This window comes from Giraffa tippelskirchi, chromosome 4 (assembly GCF_054371585.1).
Source record: "Giraffa tippelskirchi isolate mGirTip1 chromosome 4, T2T-mGirTip1v1.2.pri, whole genome shotgun sequence".
NCBI lineage: Eukaryota > Metazoa > Chordata > Mammalia > Artiodactyla > Giraffidae > Giraffa > Giraffa tippelskirchi.
In genome coordinates, this window is record NC_137278.1 from 28,899,698 (window position 1) to 28,924,811 (window position 25,114).

A 25,114-nucleotide genomic window follows, 5' to 3' on the forward strand; every position below is an offset into this window, starting at 1 on the left:
CTCCCACAATTTACATTTGAAGATAACAGAATTAGTCAGAAGGTTTTCAGGAAGTAGAAACTATCCTCAAGCAGGATCATTGTTGTTATATAATCCTTAGTACAGACTTTAAACTGAGTTATGTTATGTTATCATCAGTTCAGTCTCAGCTTAAAGAAAAAAACATTTTATGTGACTAAGACTAAGGAATGTAGAGAGAGAGAAAAAAAGACATTTGTCCTTTCCTCCTTGAGAATTCCAGACCCCTATCTCCTCCTTGAGAGCCCCAGTCCTCTTATCAACCTGCCTAGGAATTGACTGTCTCAATTTTCCATCTGTTGGAAAGATGTACATACTATCTCTTTGGTTTTAGTAGTAACATTTAAACATGTAACATAAATACTCAAAATAGTGAAAAGTTTATAGATCTCCCTAGACCCCTTCATTTAACAGAACATTAGAATTGTTTAAGAACAACCTTCCCCAGCTATTACCTTCCCTGTTCAGTCAGTTCTGCTCAGTTGCTCAGTCGTGTCCAACTCTTTGTGACTCCATGGACTGCAGCACGCCAGGCCTCCCTGTCCATCACCAACTCTCGGAGTTTACTGAAACTCATGTCCATTGAGTCACTGATGCCATCCAACCATCTCATCCTCTGTCGTCCCCTTCTCCTCCCGCCTTCAATCTTTCCCAGCATCAGGGTCTTTTCAAATAAGTCAGTTCTTCGCATCAGGTAGCCAAAGTATTGGAGTTTCAGCTTCAACATCAGTCCTTCCAATGAACACCCAGGATTGATCTCCTTTAGGATGGATTGATTGAATCTCCTTGCAGTCCAAGGGACTCTCAAGAGTTGTCTCCAACACCACAGCTCAAAAGTATCAATTCTTTGGCACTCAGCTTTCTTTATAGTCCAACTCTCACATCCATACATGACTACTGAAAAAACCATAGCCTTGACTAGACGGACCTTTGTTGGCAAAGTAATGTCTCTGCTTTTTAATATGCTGTCTAGGTTGGTCATAACTTTTCTTCCAAGGAGTAAGCTTCTTTTAATTTCATGGCTACAGTCACCATCTGAAAATTCTGATGTGGAAAATTCTGAAAGAGATGGGACTACCAGACCACCTGACCTGCCTCTTGAGAAATCTGTATGCAGGTCAGGAAGCAACAGTTAGAACTGGACACGGAACAACAGACTGGTTCCAAATAGGAAAAGGAGTACATCAAGGCTGTATATCGTCACCCTGCTTATTTAACTTACATGCAGAGTACATCATGAGAAACGCTGGGCTGGATGAAGCACAAGCTGGAATCAAGATTGCCGGGAGAAATATCAATATCAATAACCTCAGATATGCAGATGACACCACCTCTATGACAGAAAGCGAAGAAGAACAAAGAGCCTCTTAATGAAAGTGAAAGAGAAGAGTGAAAAAGTTGGCCGAAAGCTCAACATTCAGAAAACTAAGATCATGGCATCCGGTCCCATCACTTCATGGCAAATAGATGGGGAAACAGTGGAAACAGTGGCAGACCTTCCCTGTTACTGTTTAGCATTTCAATTCTACTAGTTCCTATACATTCCAAAAATTTTAAGTCCTATTATTCACAATCACTGCTTATTTGGATTGATCCACATCTGCTGTTTCTCTTGTCTTTCTTTTTGGTTTCAATATCCTTCTTGTAGAACTATATCCTTAGTAATTTTTATAGTGAAAATCTAGCAGTAGAAAATTTCCTTGGCTTTTGATAGAAAATTCTGTTATTTGGCCTTCTTTCTTAAGTAAAGTTTACCATGCTTTGAAACTCTAAGCGATCAGTTATTCTCCCCATGTAAACGGCAACCACCTCCAGTATTCCTGCCTGGAGAATTCCATGGACAGAGAAGCCTGGCTGGCTCTAGTCCATGGGATCGCAAAGAGTCAGACACGACGGAGTGACTGAGCACACCAGATGGATCTATTTCTTCTGTTTTGGGTTTGACATTTTTGGTGGAATATTTGTTGTAGGCCCATTTGGTACTTCTTTAAAAAATAATTTAATTCTCCTTTCAGGAAACATAGTTACTTTCATCTTCAATGTTATATGATTGCACTATAATCCAACCAAGTGTGGATGTTGATACTTACCCTGTTTAAGACTTAAAGAGTTCAGCCAATTTAAAAATTAAGGTTTCCATCAATAAGGGAAATTTCTCAGTCCTACGTTTACCCTCACTTATACTTTACTTTTTTTCATTTGGAACATCTAGAATTTTTTTTTTTTTTTTTGTCCTCCATATATCTTAAAATCTCTTTGATTATATGATAATATAAGATACTACCTGATTTCCTGTACCTCATCTTCCAATCGGAGAAGGCAATGGCACCCCACTCCAGTACTCTTGCCTGGAAAATCCCATGGACAGAGGAGCCTGGTAGGCTGCATTCCGTGGGGTCGCTAAGAGTCGGGCACGACTGAGTGACTTCACTTTCATTTTTCACTTTCATACATTGGAGAAGGAAATGGCAACCCACTCCAGTGTTCTTGCCTAGAGAATCCCGGGGATGGGGGAGCCTGGTGGGCTGCCGTCTATGGGGTCACACAGAGTTGGACATGACTGAAGCGACTTAACAGCAGCAGCAGTAGCATCTTCCAATTAATATATTCACCCTTCAAATATGCCCAATCAGCTTATCAACCGATCCATTATTATTTTATATTAATAAACTTGTTTTGTTTTTTAGACTATGTGTTTGCTTTCCAACAGTGTCTCTTCCTGTATCATATTGTACAGTTGTTATGTTGTAACCACGCGTTCTGGGAAACAAACTCACTCAGAAGGACAATGCAGAGAGTGGAGTGCAGTTTATTACACCAGCCGGGCCCAAGTTAGAGTCTCCTCTTAGCCAAGGACTCCGACCAGTTTTTGTGAAAACCTTATATACCCTAAGCGTACATGCCCAAACCCACCTCCCCAAATTCCCTGAAACTAGTCTGAACAAAGGAAAAAGAAAGATACAATCAAAGTTAACCCGTGATTCATATGCCTTAAGCCTAGGTAGTTAACAGTGGACAATTATCAATAGGCTTGTGGTCATACCCCATAAGCATAATCGAATGTGTGATTCTATTTGGTTACACAGATAATTAGGGTATTCTTTTAGGCAATGGAGAGCCTGAGGCTCTTCCTTCCGGGAGCCTGGTTTTCCAATTGGTATGTCGTTTCCATAGATACTGGGCATATAGCTCAAAGTCCACAGTCCAGCCCAAGATGGAGTCCTGCTTTCAAGATAGAGCCTGTTCTGTTTCCTCCTTCAGTTATAGCATTGCTTCCTTTGTCTATTTGACTATTATAAAATCTACTTATTTAAAATTTCCTTTTAAATAGTTTATTACCTCCAGTTTTACTTGGTGTGCTTGCTGAGTCCCAATTTTTGTTTCATATGTGGTTTATATAAATATAAACTCATCCGCATCAAGGGCTATTTTCAACGAGAGTTCTATTTTTCCTGGATTGTAAGAATATCTTTTCAGAAATAGTTGCTTCTAATAGGCTTTTGTGGACTAGCTGGTGGTATGTATTGTGGAGTATGAATTCAAATTTCATAGAAGGAAAAAGACCCAAGATTATGATTTATTTCAGGTCATCTTTTCTGTTCATTTCTATAGGCAGGCTGCAAGTTTTTGTGTTTTCCTGGATTGTAAAGAGTTTGTATTTTATGAATGAATCAGGCTTTATGCAGTATCTCATTTCTAAATCTCAGCAAAATCCCTTCCTCTTACAGTGGGTAATAGAGTCCCAGGCACCAGCCAGTAAGGCCCATGAGTCCCCAGGCTTCATTTTCCATTCATTGCTCCAATACTGAGTTCCCTTTTTATTTAGATATTTTTTTCCCCTTGTTTATATCTTGAGCTCAGCTGTATAATTATATTTGCAGTTGTTATATTTTAAATGGCACTTCTATATATTTGAAATGGGAAAAAAGATTTCCTGGGTCAGCTCAGTCCAGCTATTTAATGGAAATCAACTTTGCATTTACATGAAATATTCTAATTGTCAATTTAGTTTTAGTCTTCTATGCAGAAAGATTTCCTTGAGGGAAAGAACTCTATTCTATTCATCTGTGTTTCTATTTGTTGAACAAATGAACTTCTCACCTATGACCCCATCTTCCTCTTGCCATTTTCTGGTATTTCTAAATTTTGCTGGCTGCTTATAGAGTTTTTGCAACATTTGGTTGCTACAACAAAAACATATAAAACCACGGTGACCTTTAGTGTTTGGTGGGGTTTAATGAAGCTTTGTCTGAGTGATGCCTTGAAATCCAGATGTAGAAAGCAGGCTTTCCAAGGCTCCATTATCTGGAGGAAATGAAAACAGAAGCATAATTATAATGTATGCCTTGAGTAAAGCTGCCACCTGGGATTAGAGGTAGGCTTCGTTTTATTGAAAATGTTAAATAGTTGCTTCAAAAGTTCAATGAATCAATTAACATTTCTTTGTATTTAAGCCTGCATTTTGGGGGGAAGAAATTTGAAAGTCTCTGTACCAATTCTATGCTTAAAACAAAATTGAGCAATATGATTTGTTAAATATTTTCAGCAAGTCTCAATCCAGTTGAATGATTATGTTTTAATCTGTCAACTATATTAGACATTTCTATTTTTATGGCTACCTGTAATAATTCCTCTAAACGTTTAAGGCACATAGACAATGTCACCTTTTAACTAGATTTAAGCTTCCATTATTTTTGTGGCTATAGTTTTATGGGGAAAAATATATTCTAGATTATGATTATACCTGTATTATATCTATTTAGATGTTAAATAGTAATGTGCCTTTTCCAAAAGGATTGTGGAATGAGTACCATTTCCAAGAAATGATTCTCTTCTTTCTTATTACAGTTAAATCAGAATTTCTCATCCTCTTCTTAATCTATGTCTCTCACAATGTTTCCTCAGTTCTTCGCATGCTCCCATCAGCCAAGCAAATTTCATAGAACTTTCCTTCCTACGTCTTATTTTAAGAAAGCAAGTATATTGAAAATGATGTTTCAGATCATGTCTCTGCATCTCAGAATATTTCTTTACAGAATTAACAGCTATTAATATAAATATGGCCTGCATTATTCTAGAGTCAGACCTACCATAAATAAAATTTCACAGTTTCTACCCATTAGTAAGATTTCTTTCAAAAGTGACACATAAAACTCCAGATCTCAACAAGATGCTCTATTTTCTACTCTAACCAGATTAGAATTAATCTTTATCAGAGGTTGGCAAGCCAGGACCAGCAACCAAATTCAGCCCACAGCATTTTTTTTTTTTTTTTTTTAGTAAAGTTTAACTGAAACATAGATATATCTATTTGTTTCTGTAATAACTATGGCTGCTTCCTGGTATTATCAGCAAACTTGAGAAGTTGCAAATGTTGCAACAGAGACTATATGACCCACACAAATAAATAATATTTACTATCTGACATGTTATAGAAAAGTTTGCAGACTCTTGCTTTAAATCACTTAGGGCTGCATTGGGATCAGATTTATTAAGCTAATTAATACCTAAAGGGCTTTGCCACTAACATGGCTTAATAATTCTGGGGTCAAATATTAGCAAATTACTTGAACAGGTAAGGTGATAATACTTTTGTTCAAAATATTTTCTGTATCTTCCTGGGAGGAAAATTATATTTTCTGGCCCCTTTAACATCAGGCCTGACCATATAACTTCTTTGCCCAATGAACTGTGAATTGAATAATGTGTTTCGCCTCCAGGAAGAAGCTTTAAAATCCAATGCATGACTTGCCTTGTACTTTTTTCCATCTGGAAGGAGACTGGTGATGTGTTAGAGGTTGTTCTGACAGCCTGAACTCTTAGTAAAAGTAACATAAAAGAGCTGCAGCCAATCCACAGTATATATCATCATGGGTGCTGAATAAACTTTTATTATGTGAAAGTCACTGAGACTTTGGGGTTGCTTCTCACTGCACGATAGCTACGCTTAAGCTGACTAATAAAAAATTCTTTGAAGAAAGATGCTTTAATTGGCTCTTTGAGAGATCAGAAAGCTAGAGTGAAGATCAAATAAGCAAAATCAGCAACAGATAAATGAATGGATTTTTAAAAGTCTGAACCCAAATTTAAAAAAAGAACTTTAATGGCATACCTAGTAAACAATATCAGGATCAATTACACAGAGAATACAACTTAAAAAATAAATAAATAAAAAACACACATAATGGAGGCTAAAATAAAGCCAAGAATCCCTCAGCTTCAATACGAAGCTTAAATTTCTCAGTGTGAAGTTAAAATAAACATAATTTGTCACATTTCTATCATCAGTCAGTCAGTTTAGTCGCTCAGTCATGCCCAACTATTTGTGACCCCATGAACAGCAATACACCAGGCCTCCCTGTCCATCACCAGTTCCCGGAGTTTACCCAAACTCATGTCCATTGAGTCAGTGACGCCATCCAACCATCTCATCCTCTGTCATCCCCTTCTCCTCCTGCCCTCAATCTTTCCCAGCATCAGGGTCTTTTCAAATGAGTCAGCTCTTTGCATCAGGTGGCCAAAGTATTGGAGTTCCAGCTTCAACATCAGTCCTTCCAGTGAACACCCAGGACTGATCTCCTTTAGGATGGACTGGTTGGATATCATAAACAAGCAGTAAAGAAATAGGTGTTTAATTCCATTATTTGACTAGCCAGGTAGATGTCTATTTTATTCCTCACTAATTCAGGTACTGGCATCTAAAAGAAAATTAAACTAATTTTAGAGCTAATCTTATAAAACTAACCTAATTTTATAAAAGAATCTACCCTCAATGCAGGAGACACAGGTTTGATCCCTGGGTTGAGAAGATGCCCTGGAGAAAGAAATGGCAACCCACTCCAGTATTCTTGCGGAGAGAATTCCACGGACAGAGGAGCTTGGCAAGCTATAGTCTACAGTGTTGCAAAGTGTCAGACATGACTAAGTCCACACTTTCTACTTCTTATAAATTGAAAAATAAAGACAAACATCCTTGGTCCAGTCATCATAATTGACTTCAAAACTCTGAAAGTGGAAAATACAGTCACTATACCTATGAAAAATTTACATATAATAGATATGTTAATTAATGAGAAGATACTGCTTTCCTCCACAGGAAAGAATAGAATCTCAGTATCAAATATTGGCAAATACATAGAAAAAACATGTATCTTGCCCTCTATACATTGCTGCTGAGATTATAAAATGGTAAAATCTTTCTGGGAGGCATTGTGATATGTATCAAAGATCATTATAATAATCATAAGATTCAATCCAACAATTCTGCAACTATGAATTCATCCTAAGGACATAATTAAGCATGTGTGAAAATATTAATTTACAAGAGTAGTTATCTGATCACAGTTGATAACAAAAATTGGAAATAACATATATTTCCTAAAATATAGAACTGTTTAAGTAATCATGCCAAATCTTTTAATGGAAATCTATCTAGCAATTAAAAGTTAGGCAATAGAAAAATAGTAACATGGAAATAAGGTCACAGTAAATTATCAAGCAGAACAAACCAATGAAAAGCAGGATAAAAATCAGTATATGTAATATGAGTACATATTAGCATATGAAGTGTTCTAGAAGATATACACAAAAGTGTGACTAATGATTATGTCAACTGTTAGATTAAGGATATTTAATTTCTTTTGCCTTTATTTTTTAATTATTCCATAATATGTACAGATTGCTTTAGATAAACAAATAAAATTTAAAGTAATAATTCATTAAGCAAAATAAGAATGCAGCAAATATAAATATATATATATTATACACAGTATACTTTGTAGTTTTATATAATAAAATATATTATTTATTTCTCTATATCTATATGCACACATATATATGTTCCCATATATGCATATATATTACAAAAGATTTCCAGAAAGATTATAGACTATCTATGGTAGTTGAATTTGTGAGAAGAAAAGCATCAAAACACATATGAATAGGAAAATAATATTTAGTATGCCAAATTATAATATACTTAGATATTTAAAGGTGAACAGCAAACCACAGAAATAATCTCTAACCTAATGAGAGTTTATATATAAACACATAAATGTCATAATATAATTCAAGTTGCTAATTTTGAAACATACAGGAAAATATTAAATTCAGAAAAGAAACATATATTAAAATAAACAATTTTACATTTTACAAAGTATCTTAAAATTCTTATGATGCATGGCTACCTGGATATACCTTCAGCTAGCAATTACACTATGAGAATTTTAAAATATTTTGTTTTCTCATATTAAAATATAGGCATCATAAAATATTGATAATAATGACGAAAGTGAAGAAAATCACAGAAATCATCTATAATTACATCACTGATGGATAGTCTTCACTGTCAATCTGTTAATAATATGATGCTTTTGTTTCCATTTCTCCATTTCTCTTATTCAGACTTCCCTCGTAGCTCAGTTGGTAAAGAATCTGCCTGCAACGCAGGAGACCTGGGTTCAATTTCTGGGTTGGGAAGACTCCCTGGAGAAGGAAATGTCAACCACTCCAGTATTCTTGCCTGGAGAATCCCATGAACAGAGGAGCCTGTCAGGCTACAGTCCATGGGGTCCCAAGAGTCAGACACAATTTAGCAACTAAACCATTACCATTTCTCTTATTCACATTTTCTCACTGTTTCTCTCCCTCTTTTTCCTCTTTTATCTCTTTGTCTTCTTTGGCCTTTATTTATATCGCATTTATATTATTAGCAGTAACCCATGTTCTTATGAGATCTTCAAAAAATATGACTTTTACTGTCAACATATTTCACTATACAGAAGTAGTAAAACATTTAACCCTCCCACTAGTGTTCAATTACATTGCCATGTCCAAATTTTGGTAATTACAAAGAGTTGGTCCATCAAATTTTTCAACATAAATCTTTTTTCCCATCTATAGCTCCTGACGAGACATTTTGGAAACTGAAAACACTGTGTCAAATAGTCTAATATATATTAATACCAATAAATAAACACAAAGATAAATATACATATATAAGGTCTATCAGCAGAAAACATAAGATAAAAAGACTCCTTCCATCCCCCATACCTCTTCCTTTGCTTCTATGTTATCCAATCATGCTCTCCAGGAGTAATTGTTTTGGGTAAGTTCCTATGTATTATCTTTTCAGAATTCCTCCATACACATGTGTGTGTGCTAAGTCACTTCAGTCATGTCTGACTCTGTGCAACCCTATGGACTGTAGCCTGCCAGGCTCCTCTGTCCATGGGATTCTCCAGGCAAGAATACTGGAGTGGGCTGCCATGCCCTCCCTTCCAGGGCGTCTTTCCAATCCATGGTGGAACCTGTATCTCTTATGTCTCCGGCATTGGCAGGTGGGTTCTTTAACATTAGCACCACCTGGAAAACCACATACACACAATGATTTCATGCTGAGAACATCCTTTCATGTCAGAAAAACAGGCCTGTTTGTTCTTTTTCGTGTTGTATGGTTATCCAAATTATGGCTGCAGGATTATCATACTTAACGCAACTCACTCCCACTACTGAACAGTAAGGTTTTCATCTCCCTACCCTATCCTCTCAAGGTTTTCACTTGTACAAATATATATTTGAACGGAATGGCTGAGACAGAGTATGCATATTTGATAATACTTGCCATATGTTTTCCATTAAGATTGCTCAGATGGGAAACTTGAAGACCACATTCAGAGATTCACTAGAAGGACTCTCAGGACTCAGCATATAATTATACTCACGGCTGGGATTTATTCCTGCCACACAGGAAGGGCACACATTTAAAGCAAAAGGGTAAAACAGGCACACAGTGTCTAGAGGAGTCCATGTGCAGGCTCCCTTATGCTCTCTTCACCGCCTAAAGAGGTGCACACAGAACACCTTCTTTATCCAGCAATGAAAAGTCAGCGATATAAGTGTGAGCTCTTTCCCCAGGTAAGGCCCAGTAGAGATGCAGTGTCCAAGGTTTCTATTATAAGCTATTCGTATATAAGCACCTTCTATCTGGCATCTACCAAAATTCCAGAAGGAAAGCAAATGTTTAGCATAAACCACATTGTTGAATAAGAAGTCTAGGCACAGTGAGTTACTCTTATCAGGAAAAAGCGAAAACCCTGCAAAATCCAAGTTGCAAGCTGTCTCCTCTGCAAGCAGGCCTCTAAGAATACCAGTCTTAGATCAGCTATGTTAACCCTTCTGTCCAGAACATGCCAGGAGTATGAGTTGTCTCCTGTTTTTTTATACCTTGGCAGACAAATACTCTTGTCATACTTCTTTGAGAAGCAGGGGGAGGGAGGGGCAGGTTATAGGTAAAGTTAACATTTCATTTAATTTTTATTTTTTTCTTTAATCATAACTGAAGTTGTGTTTCTATCAACTTATTGGTCACTGGTATTTGAAAGCGCTTTGTCAAAGTGTGTGTTAGGCTAATTTGCATGGAGAAAATTAGCCCTCCACTGCCACAAATTACAAAAGTTTTTTTTAATCAATTTATTGCTGGTTGGCAACATTACAAAATCATGGTAATTTTTACAATACATTTAAAAATTGTTTGTTATGCACATTTATTGTTCTAGATGAATTTTCTATATCAAGCCATTATATTCGAAATAAGCTGCCAGTACTTTGAATGGATCATACTGATTTATTATATTTTAACCAATGTTTTTATTTTCTTGATCACCAATATTTTAAGCTATTTTAATTCTTTCATATCCTCAGAAGGGTTTATAAAATTAATTTTATATAAGAATACATTTATTTTGATAAATTTATCCCTATCAGGTTTCTTCTATTTTATTTTTACTGTCAAGGGATTTTTCCCCCCTTTGTAATACTGTATAATTAGGATTTTTTTTTTTTATCATATGTGTACATTGGTAAATTATTGACTCTTAAATTTTTGTTTTCATTTGTTTTGCTGTATTACTGTATGGTTTCTAGCCGTTTCTAGTTAATTTTCTTGAGGCTTCCTCATATATAACCATATAATATGCAAAATACAAATATGAGAGTTTTGCCTATTTAGCAGCATTTATATATCATACATTATTGTTTTATCTAATTACATTTTTTAGTATTACCAAAACAATTTTATACAATACTGGTAATAATGAGTCATCTGTCTTCTTCTTCGCTTAATGGGATTACTATACAGGTTTTTCACTAAGTGAAATGAAAAGGCTGTTTTCATAGGTAATAAACAGAGAGAAGGGGGCCAGAAGTAGGGAGAGAGAGAGAATCAAGGAAATAACCATTGATTTGTGTTTTGCTAATACTTTTCACAAGGAGTAAGTGTTGAAATTTAACAAATAATTTTATTCTAAAATGCAACTCTCTTGAGGACAAATGTCATCTACTTACAGAGACATTTGTTGCCACTTAATCTGAAGTGACACCACCAAATACTTCTTATCTTTCTTTATAGTTACTCCAGAGCACATGTTACACATTTCTAAGTGACTGGTAAATTTATTTATTTGGATATTGTCTGTTTCTGCCTAGTGAATGTTAGTTCTCCAAATACCTTGTCTATTATCTGTTTTAGGAGTTAGTTCACAGATAGAGTTTTTAGGAGTTAGAACAGTAATTCACACAAGGTAGATGTTCAAATGATATTTACTGAATCAAGATGCAGTATATTTTAAACTTACTCAAAGGTTTTATTACTATAAATGGATTGCTCTGTAGTTTTCTACTGCATGCTTTTCTGCTTTCAGAGTTATTCCACTTCAATTTTTTTAAATGACATTTAAAAAAATGACATATATATATGTGTATATATATGTATATATCTTCTCAATGTCATAAGTTGTTTAGAGAGTATAAAAACTATTTGTCTTTTAAATATTTAATTTAATTTACCTGGAAAAATGTCTGAGTTCTTCAGTTTTGAGCAGAAATGGCTCCTTGACAACCTTTTTAAAATTTCATATGGCTATCATTGTTTAGCTTTTGTGTTATGTTCTATGTGTTTTCTGTGTATTCTTTATTAACATATTTTTTCTAGAAGTTCATATTTGATCTATATTTTCAAAATGATTCACATAATGTTGTATAAATATGTACATATGATTTTCTAAATCTGTTATTATTTTCTATTTCTAAGTAAATCTGAATATTATTTGTAAATTTTTTTCTTTAAAGATATAAAGTATTTTAAGATATATTTTAAAAATTTACTTATAATAGTTTTCTCTTACTTTTATCTTATTTCTCCTACTTCTATTTTGATTGTTAATACCTATTTTTTGCATTTAAGTGCCTTAACCTGTATAAATCTAACATGTATACATTACATAATTCATTGATATTTTTGTTTTTGCTAAATGTGTATACACTACTAAGAATTTGATAGGAAAATTTTTCTCTTTGCTTTCCTTTTGTATTTCATTTTTTAGAAGTCGATATTGAAACAATTAATTTTTATTACATTTATATCTGCCCATATGATCATTATCACCAATTTTAGGAATTTATAGGTAAGAAATACTTAATTTTCTAGATTCCAAACTAATAATAATTATAGGACATGCCATCAAATTAATACAGCTCATTAAAAATATTTAAGGACCATGTTAAATATACACATAGATTTTAAAACATACTCTGATTTTAGAGTAGTTAAGATGTTAAAAATATTTATTTTAGAATTTAGGGTTTATATCCATGATAAAATCAGAGAGCCATTCACAAATATGCCTAAGGCAGAGTTATTTAAAAGAGTGAACTGATATTTAAATAAATGCCTAAAACTAGATAAACATCTAAGTGTGGTATACTGAGTCTAAATCTTATACAGCAATATAAAATAATTATGAACATGTAATTAAGAGAGAATATTTATGAAATAACATAAAATGAACACGAAGAATTAAAAATTATACCTATACTACAGATAAAATTGTCTAAAAGCTTGCTTGCATATGGATAAACATTGTAAGGATTTACAGACAAAAATAAATAAATAAAGAGAACTATAAATACTCCCAGCAATGCAATTAGAGGAGATTCTATTTTTTTTTCCATAACCTCCAAATAGAATTTTGTTATAAAGTTTATTTGTGCAATAAAAGCAAATGTAGCAAATTCAGAAATATAAGAAAGCAAAAGAGGCCAGAATTTCATCATCTACCTCTTTATCCTCCCCAGAGGACTGAAGGGAGAAGGGAAGACTCTAGGTGGAATGGGCTTTTTCCTTATCTCCCTGAGACATCCAGATACACGGCTGTCCACAGGTAGAACTGAGCCTGATGAGGGTATATGTGTGATTACAGGCCTGATATGATACAGTAGTCCCCGTTATCCATGGGGGGTATGTTCCAAGGTCCGCGTTGAATGCCATAAAGCCCAAATAACACAGAACACTACATGTGCCATGATTTTTCCTATACTATTAATAACAGGCAGGTAGCGTATATCCCATGAGTATGCTGGACAAACGAATGATTCATACCCCATGGAAGGACAGTGGGAGATGTCATATGCTACTCAGATTGGGGTTCAATTTAACATGTGTGAATTGTTTATTTCATATTTCCAGCCCACATTTGACCACAGGTAACTGAAAACATGGACGGCAAAATCACAGACAAACGGGACTCCTGTAGTCCAGATCAAGACTTTTATTCACTTGAAAGCCTTCCATTTCCTAACAAAATAATATTAATCTATTCATTTAGTTATCTTTTCTGTCTATAAAATTTTTGTAAGCCAAAGATTGAAGACAAATGTCAAGAAGCTTTTAGGAATGGCCATAAAAAATTATCTTTGTTATTTAAGAAACAAATGTTCAACAGGTCAAAAAGTTTGTCTGGGTTTTTCTGTAACATCTTATGGAACTATCTTTCCATAAGAAAAGTATTTTCCAATTTTCCAAAATTTCCCATACTCAGCTTTCTCCACAACTATTGATATCACTACCAAATCTCTTACATTTTCTTTCTGGGTTTTAAGTTGCTATGACTTGCATTCCCCAAAATGCACATTGTTAAGGAAAAGGTTGCTGTCTTACATTTTTAATATCTGCTATGTGTCTTATGAAAGTGTGGTATATAATAGAAACTTCCATTTTTTCCTGCATTGAATTAAAAACACAATGCCATCTTTTAACCAGCTTTGCTATTTTTGAAGCAATCCCTGAAGTTCTCCCCAAATAATAAATTTTAAGGTGGAGTTCGAACCAAATATTTCAAGGAAATCACTTACAAAATTATGCTGTTATTATTATTATTCAGTGATACTGAAAGTAGAATGCCCAACAATGTCAGCATCTTACCTGACACCCAGGTATGCCCCCTCCTTCACTCCTGGCATATTTCCCAGCCTGCTGGTATATTTGTTTCATATCCTCCATATTGACAAATGCATCACTCTCCCACTGGCACCTTCATTGTCAGAATCTATTTCCTTCATGTGCCTCATCTTGCTCTTCTTAAAAAATTAATTGTGTGAAAAATCCAACCTGTATTCTTTGGATTAATCTCCCCCCACACACATTTGGTTTCTCACATTAATTTTTTAGAAAATCAGATATAATACAAAAATACATTTTGGGAATATCCGGGTTGTTATTTCTGTATTTTCCCATACTTTATAAATATGATTATATCACCTACACATACATGAGTTTTACTGCTAAAATATAACTTTTAAAAAGCTAAAAGCATAGACTGTATGCAAATATAAAGTGAGTACATGTCAAAATTGCTTAGCTTATTAGAGATGAACCACAAGGATGCTAAAGCTCTTTCAAAAAGTACTAGAGATATGGAGCTATTTATAGTAACTTATAGGAAAAAAACATTTGAATAAAATTGCTAGTTCAGGTATAAAACTAGTTAATGTCCATAAAGGACAATTAAAACTGCCTTTAGTCAAAATCCATTTACAAGTTGCACACAAAATTAATTCCCATTGCAATGGGATTAGAATCATCTACATTACTATCAATCTTCTACAGGCGAACATGTATCCTGGCAAAGTTGCAAAATGTCCTAAATCATAATAAACAGCAGGTCACACAGGGACTACACAAAACAAAAGAATTGTGTAATCCCTTGTTTAATGTCCAGCAGTACATTTAAAAGACTTTCTATAATCTTTTCCATACTTTGGTCAATTTTTCTTAACAACCTGAACTTCAGAAATAATTATCAATTCTTTACCAATATAATGACATAACTATAAACGTGCCCAGATTTGGGTGGGGAAAAAAAGAGTGAATTTATCATTTCTGACTAGAAGAATCTAGAAGTTCAGTGATTCTTACCCTTTATCTATTCAGCCAAGGCAGACTGAGATGGACTGTTCCAAGTTGGTATCCTTGCTCCAGGAAACACTTACTGAGTAACTGCTATGTGTCAGGTGCTGTGTTTTATACAGAAGAAAATTAAATTCTTCCTCTTTGGGGCTGAGATTCTAATTGAGAAGACAGATGTACAAACAATTACAGTAGAATCTGACAAGTCTTTGCAGGATGCCGCGGGCCCTAGGGGAGCAATTCCTCAAGTCAGGGCCAGACTGAGTCAAACCAGACTGACTTCTACCACTGAAATCATGTTATTTATTGACTGGACAAAGTATCCATAATAAACTTTCATACCTCATTTCTAAGCTTGAAATCTTTAAAAAATGCATGACATAATTCTTTGACTCCTGAACCTGAGGATATAAAAATAACTTAAATTGATTAGATGACTCTGGGTCATTATGCTAAATGCACAATACCATCCTGGACTGTCACTCACTAATGACCCAGAAACTAGTGAGTCATAAAGGACATATTCTTTTCCCTATAATAAATAAACCCCAGCCTTCTGTGTTTTTAAGTCTCTACATCTGCTTTATATGATTTTATGTCTCTTGCAGCAGTCTGATGTCACTTCAATAAGTACATTAAAAAACTCATCATAGTTATTCTGTGATGTGTATAAAAGTGATGTTATTGGAATGCTATTTTTCACATCAGGATAAATTATGTAGGTGCCACAATGCAAAGAATAAAGCACTACTGACTTTAGCCCTCCCATCTGAAAAATGGGTGGAATGACAATAATGATAGGATAGTAAGCAAAGAGCTCAAAAATGTCAAAAGAATCTTTAAAAGACAAGCTATTTTGAGCATTAGGAAGCAAGAGATATGCTATTCTAGTTTTGTAAGGCATAATTTAGTAGTTAATCTTGTTCCATATTACTTTGAAAAAACTTTCAATACCTCATTGTGTTCAATTATACTCCTGATTGCTCAGATGGAGAAAATTTGGAAAAGGTGCAAGACACTTAACTGTAAATTGCTGATGAAGTACTTTCTCATTGCCCTTATGTCCTAGAAGGGCAGGATCATGGGTCCCATGCAAGCATCTGTGAATTTTAGTTAGTTTAGGAATATTTTTAGTCTTCAGTATTAACAGCTAGCCTCTTGATGAGGGTGAAAGAGGAGTGAAAAACCTGGCTTAAAACTCGACATTCAAAACCGAAGATCATGGCATCTGGACTCATTACTTCATGGCAAATAGATGGGGAAAAAGTGGAAATACTGGCAGATTTTATTTTATTGGGCTCCAAAATCACTGTGGATGGTGACTGCAGCCATCAAATTAAAAGATGCTTGTTCCCTGGGAAAAAAACTATGACAAATCTAAACAGAATATTAGAAAGCAGAAACATCACTTTGCCAACAAAGGTCTGTATAGTTAAAGATATGGTTTTTCCAGTAGTCAAATACGGATGTGAGAATTGGACCATAAAGAAGGCTGAGCACCAAAGAATTGATGCTTTTGAACAGTGGTGTTGGAGAAGACTCTTGAGAGTCCCTTGGACTGCAACAAGATCAAACCAGTCAATCCTAAAGGAAATCAACCCTGAAAATTCATTGGAAGGACTGATGCTAAAGCTGAAACTCCAATACTTTGGCTATCTGATGTGAAGAGCCCACTCTGGAGAAGACCCTGATGCTGGGAAAGATTGAGAGCAAAAGGAGAAGGGGATGAGAGAGGATGAGACAGTTGAATGGCATCACCAATTCAATGGACATGAGTTTGAGCAAACTCTGGGAGATAGTGAAGAACAAGGAAGCCTGGCATGCTGCAATCCATGGGGTCCCAAAGAGTCAGACACAATTTAGCAATTGAACAATAACAACAATCAATGGCTGGTGTGTACATGCTCAGTCGCTAAGGTATATCCAGCTCTTTGCAACCCCATAGACTGCAGCCTGCCTTTGTCAAAACTTCAAGGGTCTGTTTGAATTAAGAAAGAGAGTTTCTCAGCCACAAAGACCTTCCCTTCACTCCAGATATTGCTTAAAGCAGGTAAGGCTCATCTACCTCAGGTTGATGGGCATCAGCCTCCATGAATTAACAGTCTCTGCATTCACTCGTGTTTTATTCTTCTCAAAAATCGTTCCCTAGAAAGCTAAAGACTCTATGTACTTTATGTAAAACTTCTTTTTAAATTTTTTGCCAATGCCATATGGCTTCTGGGATCTCATTTCTTCAACCAGGCATCGAACCTGGGCCCCCTGCAGTGCAAGCCTGGAGTCCCAACCACTGGAGCACCAGGGAATTCCCAAGATTCCATGTTCTTTAGAGAGTGGTGCTCTTTCTGGAGAAGAAAATGAAACAATTCCGTTTCCCAAACTACCTCCCTTCTGCTTTCCATGATACAACTGAAGATAAATCCATTTAGGGAAGAAATGATAAAAAAAGATGGTATGAAAAGTCACACTGTTCAGTCTGTAATATGAATACAAGATTTAGGTCCACAATCAGAATTTCTTTCTCTCAGGTAGGGTATACACTAAAGATACTTGTATTTGCTTTCTTTCTCAGACAGATAAAGACTCAAGAACAAGAAAAAAAAAAATCCCAAGAAAAAAAAATCAATGTCTTTGAGTTGTTCAATCCATAATTATTTTTTGTCAAATATGTTGGTATAAGGAAAGAGTATTTATCTTCACTGAATTTATAAGTCAGCAAGAAAGCTCAAGATTGGGCAAGGTTGGTTAGTATAACTGGTGCTTTGTGGGTGATGCACCAGGATATGTAGACCATGAAGACTTAGCATGGCCTTAGAGACAGGAAAACTTCCTCATAGGAAATGGTGTGTAAGCTCAGAGATGAACTTGAGTTAGAGAGTTTTAGCTGGGTTGTGGAGACAGAGTGCTCCTCAGGCAGCACTCTGAACAGCATATGCAAAAGCACAGAAACCCTATAAATGAGTGGCCGTTTTAGAGATTCTGAGAGAAAACACATGTGGTCAAAGCCAAGAATGCAACAGGCAGAGAGCACAAGATGAAGCTGGAAAGTTAGAAAATGTCCTGGCTGTAATGATTTTACCCAAGAGATTATGAAAAATCACTTTAAAATCTTAAATATGAAAATTTAAAGGAGAAAAATAGTGAAATACATGATCTCACTGGATTTTTAAAAGATCTCTCTTCTTAAGTATGGAGAAGAAATCAGAAGAGTCAGAAGACCCTTAACAGGTGGCTTATTTTTTTAACACAGTAGTGACTAGAATTTGTATAACATGGGTTTAGAACATAGCCAAGGAAATTTCCCTCCTAGAAACAAGACTCAGATGAAAAAAAAGAACTCAAGTTAGAACCCATACTTGCATGCTCATCTAACTTCAATGACAGTGAACTTCAACATGTGGGTGCATCAAAAAAAAAAAAAATGTGGAATTATAACAGAAAGTAGGGATGCACATCTAATAAGAATCTTCCTACTGTTCTTTAATTTCCCTCTGTTATCCATCCCTATCCAGTTTTCATTCCAATCCCAAAGAAAGGCAATGCCAAAGAATGCTCAAACTACTGCACAATTGTACTCATCTCACATGCTAGTAAAGTAATGCTCAAAGTTCTCCAAGTCAGGCTTCAGCAATACGTGAACTGTGAACTTCCACATGTTCAAGCTGGTTTTAGAAAAGGCAGAGGAACCAGAGATCAAATTGCCAACATCCACTGGATCATCGAAAAAGCAAGAGAGTTCCAGAAAAACATCTATTTCTGCTTTAATGACTATGCCAAAGCCTTTGACTGTGTGGATCACAATAAACTGGAAAATTCTGAAAGAGATGGGAATACCAGACCATCTGACCTGTCTGTTGAGAAACGTGTACGCAGGTCAGGAAGCAACAGTTAGAGCTGGACATGGAACAACAGACTGGTTCCAAATAGGAAAAGGAGTCCGTCAAGGCTGTATATTGTCACTCTGCTTATTTAACTTCTATGCAGAGTACATCATGAGAAATGCTGGGATGGAAGAAACACAAGCTGGAATCAAGATTGCCGGGAGGAATATCAATAATCTCAGATTTGCAGATGACACCACCCTTATGGCAGAAAGTGAAGAAGAACTAAAGAGCCTCTTGATGAAAGAGAAAGAGGAGAGTGAAAAAGTTGGCTTAAAGCTCAACGTTCAGAAAACTAAGATCATGGCATCTGGTCCCATCACTTCATGGGAAATAGGTGGCGAAACAGTGGAAACAGTGTCAGACTTTATTTTTTTGGGCTCCAAAATCACTGCTGATGGTGATTGCAGCCATGAAATTAAAAGACGCTTACTCCTTGGAAGGAAGGTTATGGCCAACCTAGATAGCATATTTAAAAGCAGAGACATTACTTTGCCAACAAAGGTCCGTCTAGTCAAGGTTATGGTTTTTCCAGTGGTCATGTATGGATGTGCGAGTTGGACAGTGAAGAAAGCTGAGCACTGCAGAATTGATGCTTTTGAACTGTGGTGTTGGAGAAGACTCTTGAGAGTCCCTTGGACTGCAAGGAGATCCAATCAATCCATCCTAAAGGAGATCAATCCTGGGTGTTCATTGGAAGGACTGATGTTGAAGCTGAAACTCCAATATTTTGGCCACCTCATGTGAAGAGTTGACTCATTGGAAAAGACCCTAATGCTGGTAAGGATTGGGGGCAGGAGGAGAAGGGGACGACAGAGGATGAGATGGTTGGATGGCATCACTGACTCGATGGACATGGGTTTGGGTAGACTCTGGGAGTTGGTGATGGACAGAGAAGCCTGGTGTGCTGCAATTCATGGGGTCACAAAGAGTTGGGCACAACTGAGCGACTGAACTGAACTGAACTGATCCATCCCTATGAGGTCAGGGCTTGAATATGCACCACAGTGACTGATGATCCTTTACATAAAGCAAACACAAGGATTCCAAAATACACCCCACTTCCTGGCATGGCCAAGAGAACTTTTCCATAAAGTTCCAGAACTAAACACATCTCTGTGTGTGGGTGTGGGGTGGGGGGGTATGTGTGTGTATGAAGGGGGTCCTCCGAGGGGTAAGGATAACCCAAGATAAGCCACAGAAGGGGCCCTCTGGCACAAACCACAGCTAAAAGCTAAGCTTCTTTTGATCCAGGCAGCTCAAAACACCAATCTCTCCATCAAGGGTGGGGTCAGCAAGAGAATCATCTCTGACAGCCTTCCTGGAGCCATATGCTCCTTGTGAAGCCCTGGGCTGAGAATCTAGGTCTACTCTCAACGTTTCTTGAAGTGACAGGTGCCTAAGGCAAGCCATCGGAATAGCAGCTGACATCTATATGTTATGCCATAGCTACCTGTCACATAAAAAACATTTCGTGAAAACAACTGAATCGTTTCTGTGGGTAAGCATTTTGTCTATTGGGGAGTACACAGTTGACACCAAAAATTATTTAGCTAAATAAAATATTTCAAAGTCCTTATTCTTGCCCTATTAGATATTCAATAACTTTGGACAGTGTATTCAAATATTTTTTTAACAACCAACTTCTGAATTAACAATTCCCCAAAATACATTTGGAAATAAAATCAACAGAGTTAAACATTAACAGATTGTTTTTTTGTTGCTATTAACCAAAAGTCTGGTTATTCAATGTCCTTTTTTTTTTTTTTCAAGCACACATCTCTTTTAATTTTCATCCCTACAGATTACAAAATCTTGCACAGAATTAGGTCACTATATGCTTCACCTGAAGGGAAATGCCAAAAATGTAGAAGAGAAAATTAGTTCACCTTCAGGAAGTGATTTTACCTTGACTCTTAAAAAAAAAAAAAGAAAACAACTCAGGACTATATACTGACAAAAAGGAGAGCTTCCTTCTCTCTATTTTATCTTTCCCTTCTCAAGTTTCAGATGAGTCTTCTACCACAGACTCTGGTCTCTTAGTTCTGAAAGATTCTGAGTGGAAAATGTTAGGGGTCAGCATGGTGCGTAGAGACATCTTTCCACATGACAACTTGGCAATTTATTTCAATCATCATTTCCTCTGTTTCTCTATCATCTAGAAGACTTAGGGTATACAGTAGGCATTCAATCAATATTGGTGGAATAAATAATTGAGTGATACATTATAAAATCAATACATACTAATTATAAACGTTTTGGAAAATATATATGGGTACCTGTGTGTGTAATGTTATTGCCTGAGGTAATCACTGTTAGCATTTCAGTGAAAATTTTTTAGATCACTCCCTATGAAGTTATTTGAAGGCTAGAAGAGATCATTATGATAAAATCCTGGAAAACTTAATCAAGGCAGTCAAGAGGGCCAGGAAAAGGCAATGAACTGTTATTTGAAAGAGAAGCTAAGAAGATACCTTAGGATGAAGCTTTTCCTGTAAGCTCAAGTAGGCAAAGAATTATTTACTCCAGGAAATCTCACTGAGGTGCCTTCAGGAACCTAGTTCAAAGGAACAGCAGATTGTCTGTCACTCCATGAGAAAGAAGCTATAGGTCTGGAAGTTTCTGTTTATGCCAGATAATATGTAGCACTTGACCCCTCTCACCCTATAATCTGTGAATCTCTATTATTTCCCTTGATATGTCCTAGCCTCAAATTTAATTCTGCTTTGACTGACAGTGAAGAGTTGTTCACACTCCAATATTTACAGAAAACATCAATTTCCATAAGCCAAGATACTTATGAATTACATTAGAATTATGCATGTGATATATGGCAAATGTATTGCTGACCTAGTTAGAATTCTTCCAAAACTGCTTTGTTAGGCATTTGAGAAGTTTAATATGCAGGGTGGCCTGTTTAGAACAGGTTCCACTTAATTCATCATGGCCAGCTGCAGTGACAGGATCTTTAAATTTGGGGCCAAGAACAAGCATATCCAATTCCAAATACTCATATCCACTCCTCTTAAGACACATAGCATTGGCCACAGCCCCCTGGGTTATGCTAGAAACCTTCTCTTTCTCTAACCTCTCTTTGCTCACCATATGGCCATTTCTTATTCCTAGTTATCACAGATCTACTCTAAACTTGTTTGCAGAATCCATGATCCTTTTCTGTATTAATCAATATCTCCCCCATTTTCCAACTAAGGGATTTTCAAATTTATATCTTCTCAGACCATCAGTGCTCTGAGAAACCAGAAAATAAACCTCAAGTTAATAAAAGAATTACATGAGAAAAGTATGTGCTAGGACATGAAAATGTTTGGCCACAGTCAAAACTCAAAAATTTTAAAAAAGAAAAATAGGAAAAAAATCTGCCTGAAATTCATTCAGTAAATATTCACTAAATGCCTACTATGTACTAGATACTTAGGTCAGGACTAAAGGTAGAAATAATAAGTAAAACAAAAGGAATCAATCGACTATACTCCACTATAAAATAGCAAGTTTTTTTTTTTTTTTAAGTCTACAAACAATAAATTTTTGAGAGGGTGTGGAGAACAGGAATCCTCCTACACTGTTGGGAAGGTAAATTGGTACATACACTATGAAGAACAGTATGGAGGTTTCTTTAAAAAAATGAAAAAACAAAATAACAGATGAAATCCTTGTTCTGATGAATCTTACAGTGTATAGGTAAACAGAGATATAAGTGACAGCAAGATAAATTAAAAAATGGCAAAAAACGACAAATACAAGTTGATAGATGTCACACAATGAGAGCATTTCCTTAGGGAATGTGGAGTGGCCGCAGGACCCGGGAACATTTCCCCAAGGGAACAATGACTGAGCTGAAATCTGAAAGGGAAGAGCGTGATTAAGGCTGTAGAGTATGAAGGAACATCCTGTGCTTGAGAAACATAATGAAGGCCGGTGTGTTTTGAACCTGAGAGAGGTGGTATGAGTGCTGTGGAATAGTAATGTGGATGGGGAAGGAAGGGACGAAACAATGCTGAGGCTTTTGCTGCTGCTGCTGCTAAGTCGCTTCAGTCGTGTCCGACTCTGTGCGACCCCATAGACGGCAGCCCACCAGGCTCCCCCGTCCCTGGGATTCTCCAGGCAAGAACACTGGAGTGGGTTGCCATTTCCTCCTCCAGTGCATGAAAGTGAAAAGTGAAAGTGAAGTCGCTCAGTTGTGTCCGACTCCTCCCGACCCCACGGACTGTAGCCTGCCAGGCTCCTCCGTCCATGGGATTCTCCAGGCAAGAGTACTGCAGTGGGTTGCCACTGCCTTCTCCGTTAGCTATTAGGACATGCTAAACGACAAGCAACTATAGTTGTTGACTTGATTTAAATAAGATCTAAAACGACAGATTCGGTCCCATGATTCACCCATGATATTACTTTCTCACACCATTTTTCTTATTCACTAATACCTAATTTATGTTGCTGCTGCTGCTGCTAAGTCACTTTAGGATACTTATAAAAGAAAATGATCAACTGGCATTGGGATGAACTATTTTGGATGTTCCACTTCAAGACAAGATTCTGATGTGAATGGTTGAAATCCCTGGCCTGGCATTCCTATTCCCACCTTTTTTTCACTGGGCTTATCTATTGGTCCATTCAGCATTCAGTGATGTGCTGCATTATCTTTTATTTGTGTTTGTAGCAACAGATCTCTGTATGCTGTCCCACAGAGTTAGCTAGCAGGTAGCCCCTTGGAACGATTTATGTCTCCCAGTCAGTAACCATAGCGGAGAAGGAAATGGCAACCCACTCCAGTACTCTTGCCTGGAAAATCCCATGGACGGAGGAGCCTGGTAGGCTGCAGTCCATGGGTTCGCTAAGGGTCGGACACGACTGAGCGACTTCACTTTCACTTTTCCCTTTCATGCATTGGAGAAGGAAATGGCAACACACTCCAGTGTTCTTGCCTGGAGAATCCCAGGGACGGGGGAGCCTGGTGGGCTGCCATCTGTGGGGTCGCACAGAGTCGGACACGACTGAAGCGACTTAGCAGCAGCAGCAGCAGATGTATACACATGCAACATAAGCACACAATAAACTTGGGGCCATGGAAATTAAGTGAAGTTATCCAGGAAGAATATATGTAATAGAAAGATAAGGGTGCTAAACTTAGAACTCATTATTCTTTTAAGGCACAGAAGGAATGACTACAAAGGACTGTTCAAAGAAGTAGAAGGAAAACAAGGAGGAAGTATTAGTGCAGGAGTCATTGAAAGAAAAAGTAACTATAATAAAGAAAAAAGGTCAAGACTGTCTAAGGCTGCAGAGAAACACTTTCCCCTACTGTCTGTACTATAAAGCCTACTAAACCAAATTAAAGCACCCAAAAAGCAGTAGGGCAAAAAATGAATGAATGAATGAATGAAAAAATTATCACAGAAACTGATGAAAAGTGTACAGTCTATCCAAACCTGAGTACATGTAAAATAAATTTTAACAATTCTATAAGACTGTTAATGGCTTGGTTTTTAATTTATCCATCTAGGAAATCAGAGGTAAATGATAGTCAATAAGATTCAACAAAATTAAGAACAATGTTAACACTTCTGTTTTACAGTTTTCAACTTTCTCTCTAGGACACAATGCCACCGAAACCTTAAGGAGCATAATGAAATACTCAGAGGATTATTATTATTATATTATCATCCTTAACTTCATTTTATAGTGAAGGAAACTAATACTTAGAAAAATAAAAGTGAAAGAACCAGACTTTCTCACACAGCCTGTGAGAGGTATATTCAGAACCCCAATCTAAATTTCTTGGCTTCAAATTCTAAACTGCAGTGAAAAATTAAAATGAATTCTAAGTGCTCTGTGACAAACAATATAACAGTTTTGGCTAGGTCATTCTCTCTCTCTCTTTCTCTTTAAAGGAGTAAATGAGAGAATCGAAGCAGACAGTCTCTGTCCCAGCTACAAGAGTGCGTTTCTATTAAATGTTCTA

At 36.4% G+C, this 25,114-nt stretch overlaps 1 long non-coding RNA gene across 1 annotated transcript in view; it reads right to left on the reverse strand.

Annotated features, from left to right (window-relative positions):
- Positions 1 to 2,811: 2,811 nt before the first annotated feature.
- The window catches only part of LOC145546561 (uncharacterized), a 363,980-nt gene continuing 341,677 nt past the window's right edge, over positions 2,812 to 25,114 (reverse strand). Inside the window, exon 6 of the long non-coding RNA XR_014083030.1 lies at positions 2,812 to 4,323. This is a non-coding gene — a long non-coding RNA (uncharacterized LOC145546561). The remainder of the gene's footprint in view (positions 4,324 to 25,114) is intronic.